The sequence below is a fragment of the Anticarsia gemmatalis genome, chromosome 13, assembly GCF_050436995.1.
Source record: "Anticarsia gemmatalis isolate Benzon Research Colony breed Stoneville strain chromosome 13, ilAntGemm2 primary, whole genome shotgun sequence".
Lineage (NCBI taxonomy): Eukaryota > Metazoa > Arthropoda > Insecta > Lepidoptera > Erebidae > Anticarsia > Anticarsia gemmatalis.
Window position 1 is genome coordinate 10,679,317 of NC_134757.1, and position 26,262 is coordinate 10,705,578.

The 26,262-nt window shown below is 33.2% G+C and overlaps 1 protein-coding gene across 1 annotated transcript in view; it reads right to left on the bottom strand.

The window, feature by feature from the left end:
* The window catches only part of Pkc53E (Protein C kinase 53E), a 225,848-nt gene that overhangs the window by 63,966 nt on the left and 135,620 nt on the right, over nucleotides 1-26,262 (bottom strand). The gene's annotated exons all lie outside the window — the stretch shown is intronic.

Below are 26,262 nucleotides of genomic sequence, written 5' to 3' on the forward strand. Positions count from 1 at the left end.
ACCACAACACTACGAGATATGGAATGCAGAAGCCAGTTTGATTCTATAGATCACATCTTCAGTGACCTAATGCATCGGAACCAATCAGAAAACAATATAAAGCACTCGATACTCAATCTACACAAAGAACCCATCAACGACATAACCCGGCATTTTTAACCGCGTCATAACTAACCCTAAACCGGCGCACTATACGTTAATTAAAACACTTAACCCGTGCGTTACGCGCCGGTTACCCTTGCGTCGGCAACACTGAGGGTTCGGGTTATTAAGTGAGGTGCCGCGACACGGTTCGTCTCCTTCCTTATGGGGTTCTTGAAGGCTGTATTAGCGGATCTTAATGTTTGTTTCTGGTTAATAAGATGTTCAAATTGTAGTTAACACGCATAAAAACCTTTGAGGTGTTTAAATTCTAATTTCTTATACCTACATAGAATCGCGCCACCGTTTGACGAATTTTCAGACAAAATTTACTTCTTAAATAAAAAGATACTTTATTCTTACCGCAGTGATGACGTAGTTATAATTTTCAGTTAGAAGACCATGGGTAACGTACCTGAAATAAAACAAAATATACAATTAAAAATAAGTTTATAGAATAGACAAGTCGGAAAACATAACACCAATTGAGAAATTGGGGAATCTATCACGTATTTTTACAATACAAAGTAACAATCAATCAATGAATATTTAATTTAAGTCAATGGTTTAATGTTAATCCCACGTAACCATTACCATACACACGAATTCAAACAGATATTGTAACTACAACACTTTGGTTGACTCAAGAATCGAATCCGAGACCTCACAATTAGCAGACACACACTACCGCTAATACAAAAACAGTCAAACATAAATATTATCTATACATAATTATATTAAAACACGATATACTTAATAAGCAGTATGTAATATCATACGGCGGCCATATTAAGCGGGCTTCGTTAATTTATATTAATTAAACCTAACTGCTTATTAATTACAATTGTATATACAATCACATTTAGTATAGCGAACCGATTAATTCAATGTATTACGGACGGTTAAAACCTGTTACTTGATCGGGAAGGCTGTGTGCAGTGGGCAAACTGTTTGCTGTGTATTATTGGCTTCTATACGGCCGATTAAGTGGAGAAGTAACTATTTTTAAAGTAAATTAGTAGAAAAACAGGTATCAACCTATTCGTTTCATAATTTGTTTTTAAGAATATTGAAGAAAATCTTACATCCTTACCATATATTTTTTTACTTATTTGCTTCATTATACTTAAGGAATGTGACATTAAATCAAAATATATTACATACCAATACGTCTTTTGTAATGTCTTTACGCTATACAAAGTGTTTATAATTTCGAATTCAAATCATATAAAACATAATTCTAAGATGTGTTTGTGGACAAATCGAATACAGTATAGAAACAACTATTCTTAATCACGGTTAATATAACCGCCAAAAAAGGTACAGCGTACAGTCAGCCACAAACCATCAGCCAACTACATCACCTGTTAAGGCAGAGTTTAAATCTCACCAGGGGGCCGCCTTGATCTAGAACGAGCGTGGACTAAGACCTGACTAGATATGGCTACTGTTAATGGCGTTTTAATGATTCGTTATACGTTTTTTAGTATACCATATGATTGATGTATCTGAGAAACACTGTATTGAAAAGTAAAGTTTTTGTGTAATTTATTGACGAAATCATACCTTTGATAGATTAGGTACTATATAATGAGATGGTATAGAAGCGAAATAATAATATATTTGAAGCGACTCATCCCATGTCGTCGACTATGAAGCAGTAATAACTAAGAGGTAAGATCTTACTTTGGAAGTGATCAAATGTTTAAATGCACAGGCAAACTTTTCAAAAGTATTTAAATTTTAATACTTTTGGAATAACTATCACTTGCATCGTGGTTATATCTTTAAAGCCTCAGCACCATTTAAACAGTTCTTCAAGTCTTCAACGGACATTGCCAGCTTTGTGAACTGAACCATTCCCACATTAAAGACACGTGCAATTGTGCACAGCAATGGGACAATATCTATTTTTTTTTATTACAAAAAGTATATAATATAGGGCATGTTATTACAAATGCGTATTTTTTAAACAGTAACTTTGTTTTAATAGTGACAGTTTAACACCAACCATTTCTGTAACCAAAAATACGTGACTATTTTTAACTCAAAAAGCAGTAGAAAGTTTAGTAATGAAACGAGTTACGTGACACGTTAGTAAACACTAGAACTAAAGGCTAACAAAACTAATCAGGAAGGCCGCAGCTTCACGAGTTTCACTGTACGAACCAGTTTGTTAAAAATGTTTGTAACGAACTAAATTTCGACAATAGTGTGAAACATATTGGGTTTAGAAACTAATTTAATCAAAAAAAGTAATCCGAAGTAAATTTGAATTTGATTGACTACGGGAATCCAACTCAATTTTTTTTCAAACGTTGTATGAATATTGGTGTATCAGGTTCACAGAAAACTTCGAAATAAACTTTTAGCAGAATAACTAGGTCTAATTGAAATAAAACTGTTCGTTGAGCAAAGAAACTATGCATAGTCGTAAAAAAAAGGATTCTTAAAACCGCACTTCCTTATTGCTACCAGTTTATTATTATGGGACTTAATACAGAGAGCAGTAACTTAATTCTAGGAGCACAATTCTCCTCAGTCGGTACTATTGAGTATCGACAGTTTGACATTTCACGCAAAAAATAGTACCTAAAGGACCCGCTAGAGGCGCTGATCAGATTTTCATATAAAATCGGTAACTAGCCGGTAGTGGTAGAGAATCGCGAGATATTCACATAAGCAAATAATGTTTCTCGATATCCGTGTAGTATTCAGTATTCTACCACAAAAATGTTTTTAAATTCACATAGGAAATGACTTTGCAGTCTCAAATTCGTTCCTAGCTAGAAATATAATTCATAAAACATTCTTGTAGACAGGTCGGGATTTATATGACATTTTTATAGTGAGTGTAAATCTTATTGAATTTAGTAATGTACCATGATTATTGCATGACATATGTAGTTTATTAGTAACATGAGTTATTGTGTGTGTGGTTTGAGTTTTAGTGTATACGGTTGTGGGTTCGAATCTGTGGTCAGGAAAAAAAAAGAATTTGGTATTCGTTTCGTAATATCATTCGAAACCGGAATTAACTATAAATTATCAGCCATTAACTTAAAAACTTTTGTTGTTTACCTTAATACTGTATATGTTTATTGTAGGTATGTACCAAATAAATAACTGGCATATTATTGATCGATATTTTTAAGGTTCTATTTAATTACATAGAGCCCTTATCGTAACATATAACATTGAATATTTCAATGATAATGCTTGGTAATATTTTTGAAATATTGAATATTTTAAAATGTGACTCATTGAAATTAATGATATCATAGATACTGTAAATACATTTTGTGAGTTTAATCAAAGCATACCGTTAATCCGAAATCATTGAATACGAAACTGATTTTAATTTAAATATTTAATGAATAACAGTAACTACGAACTGTAATATTAATTATTATTTTCAGTTATAGCTTTTTTATAATAAAATGATAAATATATTTTCTACAAAAGGAAAAGTGGAGTATTCTTTTTAATTTATTTTATTGTGAAGTTAGTGATTGGTCAACCTAGTGTCAAAGTTATTCAAGCCGCCCAAAACTAGCAACAACTGGAACAAACTTTTATCGTGCCCTCCAAAGCACGGAGACGTTCAGTTCAAAGACAACTATGTGGTCACCCATCTATGAAATTACCGCGCCAAAGGTTGCCTTGTCTTAACCCAGATATCCTTTACCAGCCTATGACCGCAACTGGATATGATTTGCAGTAACAAAAATATAATAAAGACCATCATAATAATTATATTATTCTTTATTCACAAACGGGAATCAACATCAAGCTAATGGAAATAAAACGAGGAAAGCTTCTCTTCTTAGAAATCATTTAAGATCTTAATTCAGGAAGTTTAACATGGGGAAATTAGTGCGGATTTCCGGTGACTGACAAAGTTTACTTCGTCTAATTAAATATTAGACTGTATTTTGATAACAGTGGATTTTTTTTTGGGAAGGTCGTAGAGAAGATTTTTGTAAAGAAACTCCATCGGGATGTACGAATTGCTATATGATGTCGAAGGAATAAGAAATAGTATTTTTATAAATTGATCGCCAATAATATTTACTGAACTTACTAGTTAACGAAATGATTTCCTAATTAATAGTCGTTTTCAAGAAGTTTGCTCTTGGTATTATAATTAAATAACCACTCTTGATTTCTTTTACCAAAACCTCCTGTAAGAATACTGTACAAAATAAATTTCAATAAACATTTGCACAATACAAAATGTTAAAAAAAATATGTATCTAGAAATGAATAACAAAAAGAACCTTCTATTTATAGAACACATTTTATCCTTAGCTCTTCTTTTCGCTATGTATCCGGGGGATCCCCGGACGCCTCATTTTCTTTTAAATCTATGGCCGTAACATCCCTGTAATCTCGGAAAATGTATCTTTTAAAATATTGTGAAAGAGATATTTTCTCTGTATTTATTCTTAAGGTCCCTTCACACGATGTTTTAATAACGCGACGACAACGCACTTCGAACGCCTAACAAACAAATGTTTTGTGCACACGATGATTTGTATTACCACTATTCGCTGCAAAACCACTGTTAGCTCGCGTTACATCGATTTTCATTGCCAATTGTATTTATATATATATTGTATTATTCAAAAAGTACATATTGAACGCATTTCTATAGCATTTATATTGAATCAAACAGATACAATTTGCCAATACACGCTGATAAGACGCACAGGACGTGTTCATCAAAAACACGCGTTGCAAGAAAGTTGTGTGGTGTGGCTCTTATTCGTGGTTCTCTGCACAGCTTATTATATTTTTAATAAATCTTGTCATACAATTACGGTATCGAGTTTTCTTTGCTACCATTTTGCGGCTTAATTATTTGAGGTTTATTATTCTCCAAGGTATTGTGGCTATCGCAAGGTTCGGTAACTTCTGGCTGGATAAATTCAATAGGTAAATTTGTTGTTTTTTATTTTCGATTGCATATTTAGCCTTGTAAATTATAAATGCTTGCTTAATGCTGAATTATGTTAGAATTTGCGCTAACTACCCTATAATCTGACAATTTAGTGGAGAGCAATAGCTTGCATTATTAATCTAGATTATAATGAAAAATAATGTATATTAAAAAAAAATAGTATCAAACAGGCCATCGTTAGTTGCATAGGCCTGTGGTTTAATGATAATATAAATACTGAATTTGCTGGCGGAGGTACCACCAGCTGCAAACCTTGCTTACAAGGCTCTTTACTAAGTTGTTGGACTGAATCAAAAAGTGATAAGAAAAACCAAGTGAGATTTTTCGAGGTCTTAGTTCTTATAAATTTCAAACGTCTCAAAGACTTATTATTTGCCTATATATTTATATTAAGTAGGGTAGTAAGAAGAAATTATTCAGTCATTAACCATGTTTAACGATGTAGCAATAATTTCAAATACGTATTAGTTTCAATTCAAGTGAACTTGCAAACCAAGTCACAGCAAGTTTAATACCAATGTGTTCTCTATTCCGCCACATTTAGTTTCGATATGGCACAGATGTGTGACTAAATCTAGAGTAGGGTGCAGGCTTATAACATTTAGGTTATATTAAAAACCAGAGAGAATAGTTTAAGGAAGGGGCAGTTGTACCTTTGTTTTTCTAAATATTCATATTTCGACGTAAACATAGGGAAATATCTCACTTAACAATAGTGTTACGTTTACAGTAGTACCTTAGTATCTTTCGTTCCCATTTTTTTCTTTCATTTTCCTGACAGAAATCTAACGATTTTTAATCCGCAATAGATAACATTAATTACCTTAATATTTTATTCTCGTTCCACGGTCAAATACTGACAGGTTTACTTAAACTTTAAATCAATATGTAACAAATACAACTAATCAGCCTTCTTGCTACGCGCTTTGTCTAGCGAATCTTATAAGCTTGCCACCGGTATCGATATGTAACGCAAACAGCGTGAATACGTGATCAACGCAACACTAATTGACATTAAATTAAACGTGATAATATTGTAATTAGGTACGATACTATATATATACACATACATATATGCAATTATGTAAGGATATTTTTTCACATAATTTTACAAAAGTCTGCTCTTACACCAAGGATTAATCAGAAATCAGTAGGTTACTAAAACAATGAAAGACTGACACGCGATGACAAGATAATAATATATTAAGGATTCACACCGGGATGAAGACTTGCGTTATAAAAGTCTCTGAAATTATATCATACATTTTCATCAGACCTATCATAAAACATTAAGGTTCACCTTTACCTTCCCGATTTCCTTTCTTTTCCTGACAGAAAATGTCTATGAAATTAAAATATTCTTGTAAATACTAATAAACATAATATGAAATCTTACAATCAAAGCTAATTCACTGCCTAAAAACATTCTCTTCAGCAATTTCACAGTACACTTCGTTAATTTAGTAAGAACACACGATAACGAACATCGCACAATAAACAATGATAATTAACAGACATTCGTATAATTAGTGGTTGTAATTAAAACGTGTTATTTCATGTTACGTTACCCAGCGGGTAAAGGGTTACAATTTAAGATAAGGGGTTTCTTCAAACTGGATGTAATAAACATTATTTAATAGTTATATAAAAAAGCCGTCTTCAAACATTTCCTTGTTACTAAAAAGTAAATAAATATTTATTTCATCTGCTTCCGTGGCGCAGTGGTCTAAGTCGGCCGCTACTATTGCGGTCGTGGGTTCGATTCCCACAGGGAATAATCATTTGTGGGATTCATAAATAATTGCTTCCGGTTGGTTGTACCTTGTGTCCGTTGTTTCTTTGTTTGTAAAAGTCCCCGCGACACAAGAGCAATTCTTAGTGCAGGAGATGTTAAAAAAAATGTGTTTTCAGTAACAAAAACGACATCTTTTTTAAAGCAAAGTGACTTCGAAATTTCGTCTCTCAATTTGTGAATGCAAAAATGTTCCATAAATAATAATAAAAATACGATCATAAAATATTCTTGTGTTGCATATTTTATTTGTTTCATATAAAAGACAAAGAGCACAGAATGTAACGGCTTTACGAGTTTTTACGAGGGAGGTGTGGATACAAGTATGTAGGAAAATTATATTGAGCATCTCTGGTGGGGAGAGGTATATAAATAATATTACAGGGAGTTTGAATATGCTGTTAATATTTAGAAGAAACCATAACCGTTAGTACCGTATATTCAGAATACCAGCAGCTCTGTTTGTTACCTTTTTATGACAAACATTCTGAATGGGTTGGGATGAAAATCGATGAAATAGTATGAATCTTTTTGCTTTACGAAGCCGAACCGTGCAGTGGTATAAGCAGACTGCAATCCTTTCTACTATTACTACTTCTTCTTCTTCTTATCGTATGGTTAGTGGTCAACCTAGTGTCAAAGTTGTTCAAGCCGCCCGAAGGCCTTTGACATGGCTTAACGACTGTTATCGTAGTAGATAACAACCGGGACCGACTTTTAACGTGCCCTCCGAAGCACGGAGACGCCCAGTTCAAATACCACTATGCGGTCACCCATCTATGGAATGACCGCGCCAAGGGTTGCTTAACCCACAGATCGTATACCGACCGGTGAGCGCAACTGGCTATGGGCGCCTCGAATTATTACTAATTACTACTATCAATACTACTATACCACACTTATATTTTAAAAATAAAACAATTACCCACCCTGGACCCTTTTTGCGACTAAACACCTAAACAAATTTTGGTGACATGCAACAGAGATTATAACTATGAACGACATAACCAACGTTTCTGTACAAAAGATTGAACCCATGCGTAGTCACGGTCAAGAATTCTTAACAAACGAAAAAGTTAACACTAAAACATAATATTATCTTACAACTAGTTCTCCGAGGTTTGTCCATGAAATATGTAATATAATGTGATTAAAATGTCCCCGAGACCCTTGACTTTGAGCCATCGCTCTCGTCCGATATAAATTATGTAGAGTGTTGCTTCAGTAACACTGTCGCACACTGCGAGATATACTGCTAATTAAGATGAAAGTAAAGCTATAGATTTACATCTAATGTAAGAAAAAATATCGTAAGTTAGACAAGTTCTTCAGTTGGTTGGATGAACGATTTGAATGTGTGACACATTATTCTTAAGGAATACCGTAACCAAAATAACCAATACGGTAATTTTATAGACAAATATATTTATTTTGAGTTGTCCTATAATCTTTCACTTTAAGGTATCAAATGCGAGCTGTGATTTTGAAACCGTCACCTAGCTAACAACTAAAGAGGACCAGGTTGTAGGAAGGGTATAACTGAATCAAAATTCATACTTAATATGAAACAATTTAAGCGTTCCTCCAAAATAAAAGTAGTAAAAAAGAAATAAATTCAAATTTAATATTTTAGTAAAATTGCTTCTCACTCATCTACTTAAAACAGTAAGTTGTAAAAGAAACTCTAATGAGACAATAACGATTTTACTTCAAGTCCTAAAAAATAAAGACGATCTTGAGTCTCGTTACATTTTAGTATTTGACTTTTTCCGCCTTGACCTTAATTCGCTTTACCTTTTAGAAATAAGAATTCAGGTTTATCTAGATTTTAATCTAAGGACCAATCTAGAAAATACTCTTGTTGAAACGTAAGGTTTTTACAGCAGTAACATTCGATAGCATATGACAGCGTATTTTGATTAGGGGGCCGAGTTTCGAAGCTCGATTAAGATAAACTTTTCAACGGACTTGGAAAAAGGAGGAGGTTCCTCAATTCGACTCTATCTCATCTATTAACTGATGTACCTCCGGTTTCTGAGGTACATTTAGCGGTAATGTACCTATTCAATAGCGTTTAAAGTCATATAAAAAAACGCTATTGAAAAATGAGTTAGAGTTAGTGATAACTATCACTAAATGTACTCAGAAACCGGGCATTAATGATTACTTTTTGCTGGGAGGAAGGTATTCCAAGGGTAGTCCCAAAATAAGAAAAAGATATCAAGCAAATCTAGAATCATTCATACGATACCTGACCCTTTAATAAATTAAGACACAGTTTAAACACACTCTATGAGTAAAATGCTGACAGTATGTGAACATAGGAAACATTGTCATATGCAAATGTAAAGGCAACCGAACCGTTAAAACTTATGACGTCATAACCATGCACCTCTCATTAACTGGCAACGGTTCTCAAACGTTTTAGTTGCTTGTACTGTCGCCATGTAGACTCCCATTTATTTTTTAAACTATATGTAAAACAAAGATCCCCATTAACCCATTAAACTATGTATAAAATAAAGTCTGAAAGTGGACACTAGAAATAAAATAAAATCTATTTGAAACTTAATATCTTTATTTCATCCTTCGCATGTTTGGGAATTCTAGATTAGTTTATATATTTGTGAAGGTAACTTATAGAAAACCATACAAAACCTAGCAATCCAGTAACCATAGGCCCCGTTATCATAATATTGTTTAACTATATAATCTTATGGACCCCAGAATTCTGGGTGCTGAGCGTTTCTGGGGGCCATTCTGGGAACCAACACTAACACAACTTTTAGATATTAAGGTTGCATATTAATGAACATTTTCCGCTATAAAACCTCTGAACATTGCCACTTTATACACTTTCTATTCAGCGTAAGCACCATAAAGTTATCTATGGCTTGAATGAATGAAAAGTGAATTATTTTAGTAAAATTCGACACTAAGAAAAACATCTATAAAATTATGAATAAGGTTATCTGCTGACATTCAAATTGAAAATAATTTAACATACATAATATAGTGAACCATTTTGATTCATGACTACATTCGTACCATTTGTTTGCAACAATAAAAAAATGCGGACTGCTAAAGATAGGTATTTATAAAAACTATAAAATATATCATCTCATATCACTGGTAGACAGCCCTAGACTCGAGTGCGAGGTCTCGCTGAGGCCCTAGAGACCTCAGTTAAATATGCACAGGGTTGCCACTGTCAAAATTACCCACAATGGCGTAATGTCCACTAATTTTACAACTATTAGTTTGCAAACTGGGAATTCAGAAGGTAAAGCATAAATAATTGATTTAATTTGAAAACTTTTAGTTTACGAGAATTAAGTTTTGAGAACCTATAACATATACATAACTTTACATGGATATTTTAACTAGCTCCTAAAATGATTACTATTTGTAATAAATCCTACAAATATTATAAATACGAAAGTTTGTAACGATAGATGTATGATGTATGTTTGTCACTGCTTCACGCAAAAACTACGGCATAGATTTTTATGATATTTCGTACAAAGTTAGTTTAAAACCCGAGTAGGATAGAGCAGGTAATCTTTTTACCTTCGGGACATCTTTCTACACGAACGAAGCCACGGGTAGAAGCTAATGAGGTACAAACTAACATATTTTTGTAGTAACGGAATTAAATTTGTGCTATTAACACATTTCTTCTTGATTCAATAAAACAGGTTTTAAAATTAAATGTAATCGTCAGTAGTAACAGTTCTAAGCGTTCAATAATGAGTTAGGACTCAGAACTTGAATGTTCAAACAAGAGCCTTGTAGAAGGTCCTAATTAAACATTCAAAAGATCCTGAGGGCTTACTTGCCAACCTACTGTGGTTTATTGTAACTAGAATACTAACTTTTGTAAATATATTTCTTTATTACTTTATATATATCTTGTGTGTTTTTAAATGGCGTCCAAAAGATAGTAACATTGTTGTTAAACTATCGTATGTTTATTTATAAAATGTTATTGTTTGCGTTAATAAAGAATTATTATGATACCTTTACCTAATAAATGGATTTAAAAAAAATCATTCTGGTCAAATATGGAAGCTTACGATTGCTGTTACAACTACTTAATCTACCGCTAGCTCGGACAGAGGTAGGGCCTTATGAGAAGAACTGGTACTAAACTCATGGCAACTATTTTCAATTGTCATACGATTTATAATGTGAGGATACAATAATTGGATTTGGTATGATCTCTTAAAGAGATTCACTATATTTACAAAAAGAAAAATCTATTTAACTATATAGAGCTTTCGATAACTGTAGTTCTATTATTTTCAATAGAAAATATTTTACAAGTATATTTGTAGAGGTAAGAGGAAGTATAGTGTCTTTTGCTAACATTTACAGCATCATTACAAGTCGGTCAGGAACAATTAGGATTTCCCTGAGGGACGATCAAATTATACAGTTGCGAGTTTTCGGGCCCCGCCTAGTATTATACGAAAGGTATCTCTTTATTTTAGAAATAATAATGTTTAATAGAAATGGAATTATTTAGCCATTTACCAATGAGATCAAAAGAACATTAAAATATTAATTAATGAGTTATACATGTTTTTTTTAAACAGAGATCAGAAATACTTCATTAATATTTCAACGGGGTATTATTATTAAAATACTGCACTGAATTTTTTTTAAAACTTGAAGTATTAAGTTTTTATTATTATTTGTTTATTAAATTCATTATTTTGTTCTACTTGGTAGTTAATTTAAATAACAAGAAATAAGAATACTTCCAGGTTTTCCATACTCCTGTCCATTAAAAATAATATTACAAAAATATAACTTTAAATTTACCTACTAAATTATATATTCATACATTATTTGCCATCCATTACAAATACAAAAATCATAAGCAATAAAACAAACTCCACATATCCTTTAAAATACGTAGCACACAGTCCCTTTGAACGTGTATTTCTTTCACAGATAATGTTGGCGAGCGCATCGGAGTGGTCCCTCGGGTGTAATAAACTTTACCAACAATGTTACTTAGTTAACGCATTCCTTTACCTTTTGAATGTACGGATAAAGTTGCAAGAACTTATTGTTCGATATATCGTTTTATTTTGCAATATTCGTACCGCGCAATATTCTTTTGAAGGTCCAAAAAAATATTTAATTATCTCGATGCAGTATAAAGCGCGACTTCACGAAATTAATTTTAAAATACTATACAACACGTTACGACATAAGTGTTCAATTTGCTCATTTATTTATGAGCCGACATTTGACTATTTGTGAAGTTAATTAACTAGGTTTTTATATTTTATACGCTCCGCTATGCTTTTGACATATAAGTCTTAAAACATCTCGGTTTAAAATAAAAAGTATTATAATCTATTTAATCTTCAAACACAAAAGAAAAACTGAAAACTGGTATAAAATGTTGAACGTAACAGGTACTCAAAATTTAACACAATATTTCTAACTGCCTCACTTTTATATTATTCCACAACAGTAATTACTACTAAACTATAATAGAATACGGTTCGCGTTAATTCCCGTATTCTATTATACATTTAACATGCAACGCGAGAGTTTAAAAGTAACTTCTAAATTAAACACAAAATTCTAATTAAGATGCACATTTACTTAAGCACTCTATGTTACCTCACAAACATCGATACGACACCTACATATAGGGTAGGCAGAGCAATTAACGAGCGCGCCGGTATTTTACAACCGATCAACGAGATAACTGCACAGATTGTACACTTCTATAAAAAGCGTAAATATTTAGTACCATGTTGGTTCGCGTCAGACGCCATTAGATGCCATATTTGTCAACTAAACCTATGGTTTGACACGCACTTACGATTGGAGAGACCGCCTAAATTTATTGGAGATTAAGGCCCAGGTTCAGAGTTTAGGAAAAAGTGACATATAACCTATGTGCTTGATAAAGTGACAGAAAATGTTTAAAACCATGCTGAAATTTTCATGTGATCCTTATCAGATGAAAGTTACCCAAAAGTGGTGAAACTAGGCATAAAATATCTAAAAGCATAGTGTTTTCTTAGGCCAAAATTTTTGAAAGAGAAAAATGTATGCAATACAAAAGGCATTTGTAATTAAAATATGTTATCGTCTATGCCAAAAGATCGTGCCCTTTGAAATATGTGACAATGCAAATGATATGTATGATCCAAACACTAATAAACTGGCGTCGCTCAAAATATCCTAATAAGTATTTTTCTGAAGTAATTCGCGAGTTTGCAGTTCCATCCACCTGTGAGACCTTGGCTCAGCAATGGGACTTATTACTAATTCTTATCTTAAAGAAAATTAAGACTATTAAGAAAATCGCAAATACGCGCCGATCTTTACCCGTCTGTTTCAATCAAAAGTAACCATTAAAAGCGACACTTAATAGTTGAGAAACGTTCCAATATAATTGCACTCAATAATTCTCAATGGACCTTTCAATTGAGACCAGCATAAATACTAAAATTCGATTATAGAGAACTGGGTCGAATACCTGAATTACATTACAGTCTTATAATAAGAATTGACATCTCAATACTGGGTTTGCATTTACTATTTGCCGATTTTGGTAATGCAATTTATGTTTTTGTAGATGATTATTAGTCCTTATTAGCTATGTAATTTTCTTATTAAGTAGATTATTTTATTTATTTATTAAACCTCTCTATAACACTATTATTTAGTTGATGTTCCACATAATTACCGACTCAGTTTGACTGTAGTATCAAAATTATGGTACATAATTATGGTTCGTTATATTATTTCAATGAAGTGTACCAGACATAATAGTCGTTTGGTAAGTATATTATAATCATATCAGTTTTTGTTATAAAAGTGTCAAGAATGGCTGTGACTACTAATAATTCATACTCTCAGTTTATCTTAATAATCATATAAATAAGATATTTAATAAATATTTTTTTAAAGTTATCTATCTATTCCTCTTCTGTCTGCTATGCATCCTCTAATAGTGGAGTCAGCCTTACTAAACTTTCATCTTCCTAGCTTCTGACCGCCTTGTCCGCATGTGTTAATCCAGGTTATTAACTATCAGTGTGCCAACTTTAATTAAAATCCGTGTAATAGTTTTCTCGTAAAAGAGTAACAAACATACATACCTTCATACATACAAACAAGAAGTATAATATTGTTTCAACTTTAAACAGCAACGAAATCCCCAAAAGCATGATTTTACAATTCAAAAGTTCAATATCATAAAACGGTCACGCTGTAAGTATCAAAGTTGAGTAGTATTTCGTGTCGCGAGAATATAGCGAGCTCAGATCTGAGACAAGTTTCAACGAGAACTTAAAGTATCAAGTTTAGTACAACTTACTTTACTTGACGCTGAGATTTTCGCGTTCATTTACTTTTTTTCATTTAATGGAATTTTTGTTTATGATACTATTTTGTTTTGATTTTATTGGGTGGTTTAATGCTAAAATATGTTAGTATAATAACTATTCCTCTACTACAATATGATTGTACCGATTGTTATGCTTCTAGACACAATATACATGAAGTATATTTTTACTTATGAATAGCAGAATAGTAGGCTTCAGATGACTTTCAGCATGAAAGTTTATTTAAAAATGCCTTATAAGTGGCTCGCCTACATTGCAGCAAGATAATATTTTTATGATATAAGCCTTTGAAAGCCTAAGATAAGGATTTCCACTCCTTTAGAAGTATTTTGATAAATTACATATACACCCTACCAAGGAAAAATACAAAGACTGCACCACAAAATCCTCAACCATATTTTCCAGACAACCATCATCTAACAATAATATAAAGTAACCAAGGAAAACCACGCGTAAGCATTTTACTTAGTTCTCAGAAGTTACACGTGGAGACGGTGGGATGAATTTCTAAGTATTTCTTGAATGAAAAGCCTGCGGCTATTGAAGAATAGACCTGCCAGCACCTAGAGAGAAATATATTAAATGCCTTCAGTTCGTGTATTAAACCATGTATTATTTTCCACTGCTGTCAACAACTGAGTAGCTATCAGGACTGAACTGTTCAGCGCCCCTAGCGTATTGCAGAAGAACTATTTCTACTTTTTAATGTCAAACTTTTGCTACTTGATAGTACCAAATCTATGATATTATGCTTCAGAGATGTAATAACTGAGTCATTTTGCCCTATGTAATAAGTAACAGAAAAATATGCTTTCGTTACACGTAAACTTGCTTTTGCTTCTGATTACGTCCGTCGCAATAGATTTGGATAAAAATGCCAGCATCCTGATAAACACATTGCTACTCCAGGTTTTAAAGTTATCCGGATGTTAAATTTTTAATACATAAAATGTTCACTCGGACTTAAAAACTCGGGCGTAAAAAGTAACAAATATACATCCATACTGTCACATTTATAATATGAGTAGTAAATGAACTACCAGCATAGACCTTTCACCGTTGAATCTAACAAAAGCAATGCGGGCCGCAGTTGAGCACGTCTGTCCCAACTCCCAAAGTTATGTGTGTAGTTATATACTTTTTGTACATGTTTTCCTCCCTGGTTTTCCTGTATGGTAAATGAAATTCCCTTTTATAAGCCAGAAACTGTTTTTCGTACCTGTATGAGAGAATTTCTGAGAAAAACAATGTAATGTACACATGTAATTAGTCAAGACGTACCTAGGTATAGTCCTTTAGCAAAAAAGACGTAAAGAATCTAGCTTATCCAAGTGATTTCACTTACTGACAATGTTTTATACCCTATTTCAGAAAATTAAGAATTTGGGCAAATGGTCTAACTATCCTATGTTTGAGTTTGAGTCTCCACTCTCCATGCAATATGATCAAAATTCATTTAGTAGTTTTTGCGAAATAGTGGTAACAGATAGTCAGACTATTATATACTAAAACACAGGTTTCATCACTTTTAAATAAGCATCGTTTATAGGACTTATCAAGTGGAATTCTGACAGTTGTATTCATACATTAGCTGGGACTTTATCCATCGGTTAGATTATCCGGGACTTATGCATAAACCATGTAATTGGCCATAAGCATTGTTTTAAACCACTAAAATTTTTTATAAGTTTTACACAGATTTTCAAGCTATGTTAATGATATAATAAATAGACTGTATCATAATTATAACTAGTCTATACTAATCAATAAGATACACGAATATTCTCTCATTTTCCTTTTAGCCAAGAAGTTATGCGTATCCGGAAGGCGATCGTAATATAAATTATATCGAGAAATTAACTATAATCAGAAGTATAAGGATAATTTATGAACAGATAATTGAGGAAAACCGACATAATTATTTAAAACATAAAAGTAAAAAGATGAGTTTGAATTAATTATTTACATTGTACACAAAAGAGAAAAGAAAACAGGTTTCGTAATACGCCTAATTTCATTTAAATATTTTAATTCGGTCTTATGTATTGATAAGTCATAAGTCATTATTACAGGTGAAATAATTTCGACATAAAATGTGAAAACTCAAAAGTATGTCAATAATATCTGTATTTGTAGACAGAATGTCTACAAATACAGATATTATTGACATACTTTTAAGTTTTCACATTTTAGTTTTCACCCCCGTTTTAGTATGGGCTTAAACGCTATTGAAGAGATAAACTACCGCTAAATGTACCTCAGAAACCATAGGTTAGTGATTTAAAATTGTAACTAAATTGCTATTAATAAAAAAAAATTAAGAGGAAATAAAATCCTTTTTGCGAGGGACATAATAATGATCAAAATAAAGAAGAAAACTAAAAATAAACGTTTAACACAGCAGCAGTTGAAGTATAAAAATGATGCAAAATATCAACATTACACAGGAAACTAAGAGTACGAAATTCCTTTAAGGACTTAAACACACTTTAGTAAAACTATTTTTTATTCAGTATTCTTAAAGTGTTAGTAACTTTACTTTAGTTTTTAGTTAGTAGGCGTTAGTGATCATTAATTTCCGCGACAGTAAGGATTAATAAAGGAAAGTTAGGTGGCAGCCATTACTGTATAGTTTCGTAAGGTTTTGCGAAAGTACTCGAGTTTTTGTAAGTATAAAGTTTGTATGCGACGATCTTTGGGAAATGATGTAAGTATCTATTTTGTGAGTTTATTTCCTGCTAGCTGACAAGCGCAGCTCCATGTTTACCTATTTCAGACGATGAAAATTTGGTCTTTCAATAATAAATTTTATTTTATTCCGGGTCAAATATCTCCAAGCAAAATTCCATCAAACAACAACAGTCAGTCTATCCTGGTTTACACAGGTTTGGACATAAAACAGTTTTTTACTTTAACACACCTATGTGAAAATACGGAGTAATTTCGCGTTTCAAAGCAGATAGATCCGCAGGACATGAGTATATAAGGTATGCCGTTCGATTTGCCGCCTTCGTTGCATCTGACGTGTTGCGTGCTGCGCTGTGTTCTTCACGGAGTAGAATAATCTAATCATAAATGTAAAGTGAAACGTAGTTAGCAAACTTAATGCACATCGTAAACTGGTCTCGTGAATGTTTACCTTTCGAAAAAAAATAACGATACTCCTTTAAAACAAATTACAACCAAATACTTACATTTTTTTATAGCAAAATGTGTATAATTATGAAACAAGCTAATAACACAATATAATAAAGTGCTATATTAGTGGAGATATAATAGCCCTTGTGATAGAGGGCGGGCCACGATCATGATGTAATAGGGGGCGTGTGTGGCCATTTGTCACTCAGGATAGCTGGGGATGAGTTTAACAGATTTTATGTTGTGTAAAAAAATGCTATGTTTTAGAAAAATACCTGACAATGACACAAAGTGCTTTACTTTTAGAATGCTTAATAAAGCTTAGCTGAAAGATAGAAAGATTTTTCTATAAGCAAATATCGCTGAGCTGATTCAGGATATACAGTTTAGTGATAGATTTAGTGAAACGAACCCGTTTTCACTCTTTAGTAACGGGAACCACAAAAACTACCATATGATAAAAAACGATTTTCACTATGATATGCAGTTTAATCATAATTCCTTGTTAGCACCTGAAATCTGGCGAGAACAGACATTTTACGAACTACACTCCGCAAATTTTCTTAATCCTACATATCCATAAACTATATTTAATTTAATACTAGTATACGGATTTTTTTTTCATACATCTCTATTGAGCAAATAAACCTAACCTAAAAATTCCACCACCAACATTCTTCTCAAAACCCCAACTATTCATCAGAGGTTCAAAAGGTTGGTTCATCCTTTGTGTAGGTTGCATCAGATTGAATGACATCAAAGCGCTCTGTACGACTGTACGAGCAACAATCGAATTTGACTGAGATCATGCCGCCCGCTATATTGACGGGTGAATGATATTATGTATTGTTGATCCCACCAAAAACATTTCATGTAAAATATTGCCAAGGCTCTCCATGCAGATATGTACTATTTTTCACGCGAATAAATGATTTTAATTCTGACGACCGCATAGGGTTTGCTCTGTGAAAATGATATCAGATCTCTTGTAGAGCCAAGCTTCTGAATCTACACGGCCTAACTCTACCGATCCTAAGTTCACAAAATTCTACATGTCAGTAAAAATGTACCCATGGCTTTGCCATTTCGCTACCGTGGTGGAGGTGATGCTAATATTTAGTTTCTAAAGTAAGCTAAACATTTATAAACAAGCAACATTCGACATAAAACCCCAACTATTCAACAGATAGGTTCAAAAGGTTGGTTCATTCTTTGTGTAGGCTGCATCAGATTGAATGACATCAAAGCGCTCTGTACGACTGTACGAGCAACAATCGAATTTGACTGCGATCATACCAGTTGCCATATTGACGGGTGAATGATATTATGTATTGTTTTTGTGTTATTTATAGTTAGTAGTTTTGAATTTAATAATAGATAAGTTAGTAGGTTCGGTTAAAAGTAATATTTTGACTAAGTTAATGTCCTTAGTGCTCAGCAGTGGGTAACTTAAACAGGCTTAGGAAAAAAGTTTTAATAAGCGACCCTTATTAGAACTTACAATAACGTTAAGTGGAAAAAGAAAAAAGTTTAGTTATTAATAAATAATGTTAGCCAGAATTGTCATACCGATTCGTCAAATGAACATTTGTGACTAATATGTATAACTTTTACTTTAATTTAATGCCTTTCGATTAATTAAATAGTGCGCTTTTCAGAAAGGTACAATTTTTGACGTAATTTCAAGGCTTTTGGTGAACAAAACGATACCTTATACATTATTTTATTTTTACATTCTACTCCATAAAAAAATAACAAACTTATCTAACCTATAAAAATAGATCCCTTTCATTGAAGCGACACGTTATCTTAAAAAGTAGGAAGGAGGCCGTATTCACAAAGAACTTGTTGATCGTCCATCAACAAGTTTGAAAAGAGAACACCGATCAATACAGCCCATAAATTTAAGAAAAGAACGCCATAAAACGCCCCTGTTTCGCGAACCCAAAAAAACGCGGCTAATCTTATAGGTCAACAAACAAAGAAGACTTAAAGTTATTCAATACGCGCCCGAGGTAATTCTAATTGGCAATACCTTCCTTGTTATTTAATAAACAACCCACGGCAGTACATTTCATTTTTCATGTCAGTTTTTCTAAGCGACGGTTTTAAGACGAGAATAAATTATATTACTTTTTTGTGCCGTGGAAAAGGGCTACTTGACGACCCGTTTAACGTTTTACTATGACTGGCTGGCATACTTATGAAAATTGAAAATGGAACAAGATGGCTGATGAAATTAAAACATTAATTTATTATGTCTTACGCAAATGATTTGAGGGTCATGCTTTATTATTTTTATCAAGTAGGTACGTATTTTAGTATTGTTTATAACTTAATATAATTCATGTTACACATTTTACTTATGATCATTAGGGAACTTGGAAAGAAATACCTATTGTTTTCCACTTAAAAGAGTACGGTGGAAACTACTGTGTTTAAAACTTAACAAGTTTTGGCTACAATATGACAAACTACATTATTTCTTTCCTGTTTTCAGCCACATATTCAACTACGGAAACTTGGCACAATTTTAAAAACTGGCAACACTGTTTCCTTGCCAAGCAATATCTTTAAACAAAATATTTTATTAACATTGCAAAATATGGCAAAGCTGTAAACGGTAATGTGTTTTGGCAAAGCTTCGAATTAAAATTTACAAAAGGCATTTTTTATGAAACCGGGCATAGTTCACAAGTTAATCCTAGGATAGCATTTTATTTTCATAATTCAAAAACGCTTTGTATGACTATTAGTACTAGTTCGCAGAAACCCCATCCTCGTTATTTTCAATTATCTCAACCTTTTGCAACTTTTTCATAGGCCTTCGAACATAATTCAGGAAAATAATTCCTGATCTATGTAACTCGAGCTAAAGCTAATCAGCCGTACGTATTCTTATTAATTCAACCATAACAAAAATACACGTACCCTTTTGAAATTCAGCGAAAAAATAACAAAGCCTAATTTAAAACAGTTACAATGTACGAACTTGGCAAGAATAAAATATGAACAGGAAAAAAAATGTGATTTAATTCAAGTTTTTATAAAAAAGATTTAGAAGCCTTTAGTTAATTAAAAGCGTCCGCGTTTTGCGGTCCATTTACAGCGAGCCAGGTAGCACTTTGATGAGCGGTGTGAGTTACAAGCAGAAGCGAGAGCAGGAGCGGACTGTTTAGAAAACTTACTGCAATAGCGATTTTAAATGCATTATTTTCTTAGCATTGTTGTTTGTTTCAATATTAAAGTGAAGGTAAATTTGAATTTTCACCTAATACAATTCAGAGAGGACGAAAACCTTAAGACCTTAAATCATTGCTAATTTATGTTTATAAATGGAAGATTAATAAGAGACTGGGTCAAAATTTTCCCCGGTTTTGTAACATTTTTCGTTGCTACTCCGCTCCGAATGGCTGTAGCGTGATGTTATATAGCCTATAGCCTTCCTCGATAAATGGGCTATCTAACACTGAAATAATTTTTCAAATCGGACCAGTAGTTCCTGAGATTAGCGCGTTCAAACAAACAAACAATCAAACAATCAAACAAACTCTTCAGCTTTATTATATTAGTATAGATTAATTAGAATTCAAGATTTGTATATCGAAACACAGTACTACTGAAACCTACGCGTTAATAAGTCAGTATTTTCCAGAATTTCTGAATCACTATGTATATTTTAAATAAGTCCTAATTCTTTTTAATAACAAGAAACTATTCATAATTCTACCTCACAATGTTGCCATATAAGAGCTATTACCCACACTTAGAGGAAAGCAATGAATAAAAAGCACATACATTATACCGAAGGCTTTTGTCATAAGACCCTACTCAAGTGTATTGGGGTCGCCAGTTTAACCCCACGATAAATTACTATTCTACTGGATTGCAATATGAACTAGGCATACTTTTATTCTATAGCAGAAGGTTGCCTTAGTCTTTTTTTGTAGCGACCTATATGGGCTCTCTAGAAAGTTTTCTTTACATATTCTTTCTTTTCTAGAGTTTAATATGCGATGCCGGTCGTTGTTTTGACGTTTATGTTTTGTAACCATTTAGTTTCAATACAACTTTTGCTTTATACTTGATACATTGTTGTATTGTATAACTTGTGCAATGATGTGTAGTCGCCGTTGTATATTTAAAAGCTAGTAAGCAAGTAAACCTAATGCCGTTTAGGAACTGCTAGCGGCTTTATTTTCTTAACTGATTGACAAACATACGAGTATATCAATATTTTTGTTAAACTTATATCATACTTATGTACTAATTACTCTATACAATTGAAAGCAAATACCCTGCTTTTGAAATTAGGTAAGGAAATATAGTTCGTTTTCACAACTCTTTACAGCCGTTACTTAATAAATTATTTTTTATTAATAAAATTTAGACACTTTTCTACTTTACAACCACTTACCCTCTATTTTACTTACAAACCGCTGTCTCCTCTCACGTGCACCTCCCAAACATCTGACTGGACAGTTGTGAACAAAGTTGTATGAAGTTTCCGCCGTACTTACCTGAAACAAACGTAAAGAATGTTCATTTAATTACACTTGAGATGTTTCACCGCTCGAGTGCGAACTGTTTGACCTACTTCATGTTTCCACTTTGTTTGACTATTGGGAGAAATTATCGGTTTTTTCGGATATTGGTGGTTGCAATTGAGTTCGGTTTTGAATCATATACTATATTAAGGCTATGCACATTAAATTCACGAAACGAAGTCGTAGTTTAAATATAGGAATAGATTTTAAACTACCCTAACTATATTTTAGAAGACTTTAAACCTACCACTGGATCAGCTCGCCAGTGTTTGAATCAGTATGCATGACAAATAGACTTGTCCAGCATACTAGAAGTCGATTCAAGTCTACTATAAACACGACAGTCGATGTAATCATGGGTGACCACAGCTATGCATGACACATTAACACCGTACGACAGTTCGTTACGTAGCTTAAAGCATTACAGCTACTTATAATACTAGTTGATGAAAAAAATCAAAATATTTCGCCAAGACTCAGCATCGATATTGAATTTACCAGCCCAACACTTTCACCAAAAAAGTTTCAATAAAAAAGGTCCGTTTAATAACCCTCAAATAAAGTTACATTGGCAATTTGTAACGGCTCGGCCGTTTCGGTATTCACGGCGCACCTGATTAACGGCCTACGGTCCAAAACTGCCTGCCAGCCTTAAATTGTACCGGGTAAAGGTGCTGAAAGATTCACGCGATCTTTTGTAACAAAATAAAGGCAAGACGTGGTGGTGATAGGTAAAGTTCGTGTTATAGATTTGGTTCATGGAGTGCTAATACGAAGTAATAAGTTATTTGCGGCAAAATAAGTTGATGATAGGTAATATATAGTCAAATTTAATGAATAGACTAAAATATGTATGAGTAGCTCTGTGCCTAGATGTTCGATGTTAGGCAAGGTTTAGGCCTCGCAGCTGATGAATAATGCTTAATTTAATGATGACGCAAATACTGAGGGCTGCTTTTGAACATTCTAGTCCCATACACAAAGTTCAGCACGAACATTTGATAATATAGTACCATACTTTAGCGAAAGCCCTGTTTATCTCGTACTCTTTCATATACCGTAACATTCGGCAAAAATTCTCACCACAATCAAACGCTCAAGTTAACATCTGCCTTTACATACTAGCGTCTAACGAATTCAAGCCGCGATCGGCACCCGTTCAATACGCGTCGATTAACAACGATTCAAAGAGATGGACTTTTTGAGGTTAACTTGATCTAAAGACTTGTATTGTAATAGAATATTTTAGTTAGTGGTAATTGTTAGATAGATTAATTATGGTGGTCAATTTACTAGTGGTCTGATTAAAAGCACAGAAGATGAGTTTTTAATATCGGTCAAATAACATAACTAACCACCGGTTTCTCAATACATTTAGCGGCAGTTTATCTATTCAATAGAGTTTAAACTCATATAAAAAAAAACGCAATTGAAAAGATAAACTACCGATCTGAAACCGGGCATATACAACGAAATTGGCGATTTATACAAGTATGATACATACAAACGAAAGTCCACTTTAGGTATGTGACCTATCCCTTTCCTAACAGTTATTGTTTTACCCAACTTGGGGGTTGATTTAAAAAAAAAAGGAGCGTATGTTGAATCACTGGTCTCATCATAATCGATTCAGTAGTTAGCCGTAAAAGCGTACGAAACAGAAAAACACTATGTATTTCATAAAGCTCTGAAGCTAAATTTCAAATACTCGGCTCTAGGTTTCGAACTATTTTGGCTGAAAAAGTTTAGTACTTAAAATTTGAAGTACGAATTTTAGTTTAAAACACTATTCCTAAATCCTTCAAAATATAGTGAACAAAACGTTGTACTCTCACGTATTTCATAGGAGCTTGTATTGAATGAAGGCAAGGCTAGACCTTGTGAGTGAGGGCAAAAGGTCTTCATATAAATTCCTGGTGCCGGTACACGCGTGTTGCTATGTCACTGTAATAACGGAGGTACTTTCTTACAGGTACGTACGTACTTTGAAAACGATGTTTGGAGATTTTTGTTTTATTTTTGCTATTTAGGTATTATCTTCTGTGTGAAGATTTTTCGGGATTTCCATTCGTGTAGTAGAAAACACGTTTTTAATTTTATAATTATATGTCTTTTTGAAGATGAATATATGTAGTCAATGTAAACATAGTTATTTTTTACAATTTGGCGATTAAAAGAGTGGCCAGGAGTTTCTTGCCAGGTCATCTCATTGGTCCTACCTTCCGAACTGGCGGTAAATTCACCTACCGTATTTGACCACTGCAAGTGTCTGTCCTTAACCTAAATGATTTGATTTGAATTAAAGCCCGCTCAGCCAAAGTAACCAAAACATAAAATAGTCACACATCGATACTAACCACACGAACTATTCCAACAGATTTTAAACCGACTTCAAAAAAGGAGGAGGTTCTCAATTCGACTGTATGTTTTTTAACCAACACAACACAATTCTAACAGCAGACTACCCTCGTAGTTCCCTGCGGACAGGAACCTCGTCTATCAGGTGGATTCGTAGGCAAATCACGGAGGTACAAGGTCAAGGTGAAGGGCGATAAAACTGTCGGCCAAGAGATGTATGGCGGGCTTTCTCAAGGAGGCAGTTAGGACTACGAGGATATGTTGTTAACAGGCGTTGTTTATTGGTGGTGAAAAATTATTTGGAAGGTGGGGGAATCTTTGGGAGTAACTGCATTTTGAAGTAATTTGGAACAATTATTATCGAGGCGTGTTTTTCTATATTTAGTGTAATGGTTTCTAGGATATGACATTTAGAATGTCTTGTCAAAATAGTTCGTTTAAAATACGCTAGGGATGCTAATCAATTTTGTACAACACACCAATGACTTTTCGAAGTTATGTGTGTATTACAATTAATTGTCACATGCTCCAACGGTGAAGGAAAACATCGTGAGGAAACCTTGCATGCCTCAAATTTGTTTAATACATTTATTGAGGCATGCAAAGTCCCCAACCCGCACTTGGCCAGCGTGGTGGACTCAAGGCCTAACCCCTCCCTCATTACGGGAGGAGACCCTTGCCCAGCAGTGGGACATTAATGGGTTAAATTTATTTATTTATTTTATTTATTATAAATTTGTTTAATAGCTGAATTATTTAATTTGGCAGTCAGGCAATTTTTCTATCATCAACCAATTTGATTCTAAGAAATACTTTGAGATGAAATTGTTTTGTTTTGTATAAATTTAGGAAAAACTACTGAATTTAGATCCTCCTCATTTTTTAAAGTCGGTTAAAGAAGCGTTAAAGCCCATCTCAATAAGACTGATTTTCCGCACATATCTCTATTCAATAGTGATACCTATACTGAAAATCAGTCTGTAACTAACTTATCCCCAGTAAGAATATACAAAAGTAAAGTACAATACAATACTGCCACTTCAATATTCAATAGGCCCTATGTAAATATAATAGTTGATGTGCTTTGAAGCAAAGTATTCAATATATCCTTACATAATACTACATCTTTTATTAACTTGTTACACCCTATATTCGAGCTACGGATTTATTTAGGAATTTGGAAACAAGATAGTATTGACGAGAATCGTGTTTTAGTGTTCTTCCTAAAGCTGTGCGTCCACTCACGTCGGAACCGGGGCGTACAGATGCTTTGTGTTAAATTGTATGGGACTGCGTCCACTGGATCAGCATTTCGACGCCACAGAACTTAATACAAAGTGGTAGATCCTTAATGTCGCATGTCGCAGTGGACGCGCAACTTAAGCCTGCTTGTCTTCAAACCTATCTATAGCTAGCACATATCAATAATAGTGCTTTATTAAAGGTTAGCACGGGATTACGTGTTTTAAATTAAATCTTTATTAAATTATTGCCTTTTTTGTTTTTGAACTTAGTTTTTTCAACGTAGTTTTAGTTATTTCCGAACATTATGGCGGTAAGTTTTTCATTATATTATTATGTATTCTTGAGTTTCTAGACTGTAGTTTATAATGCCTATAAATGTTTTTGAATAAGTTTAAAGACATGATGTATGACATGGGTGAAAAGAAAAAAGATGTTTAGTTCAGTTCTAGGTAAGTATAGGTCGGAAGCTCAACCTAAAGTCCAGCAAAAATACAATGCATTCATACAAATATATAAGTATTCATTCATCATTTCACTGACACATGCCATTCAAAAACGAAAAAAAAAATCCAGTCTGAACTATCCTTATTTCAATGGCTACATTTAGCAATCCAGCACCATTTTACCTATTGGTTTCTGCTCAATGTTCAGTGTATCGAGAGTCAACTTAACCCGTACTAGTACGGTCTAACGGTA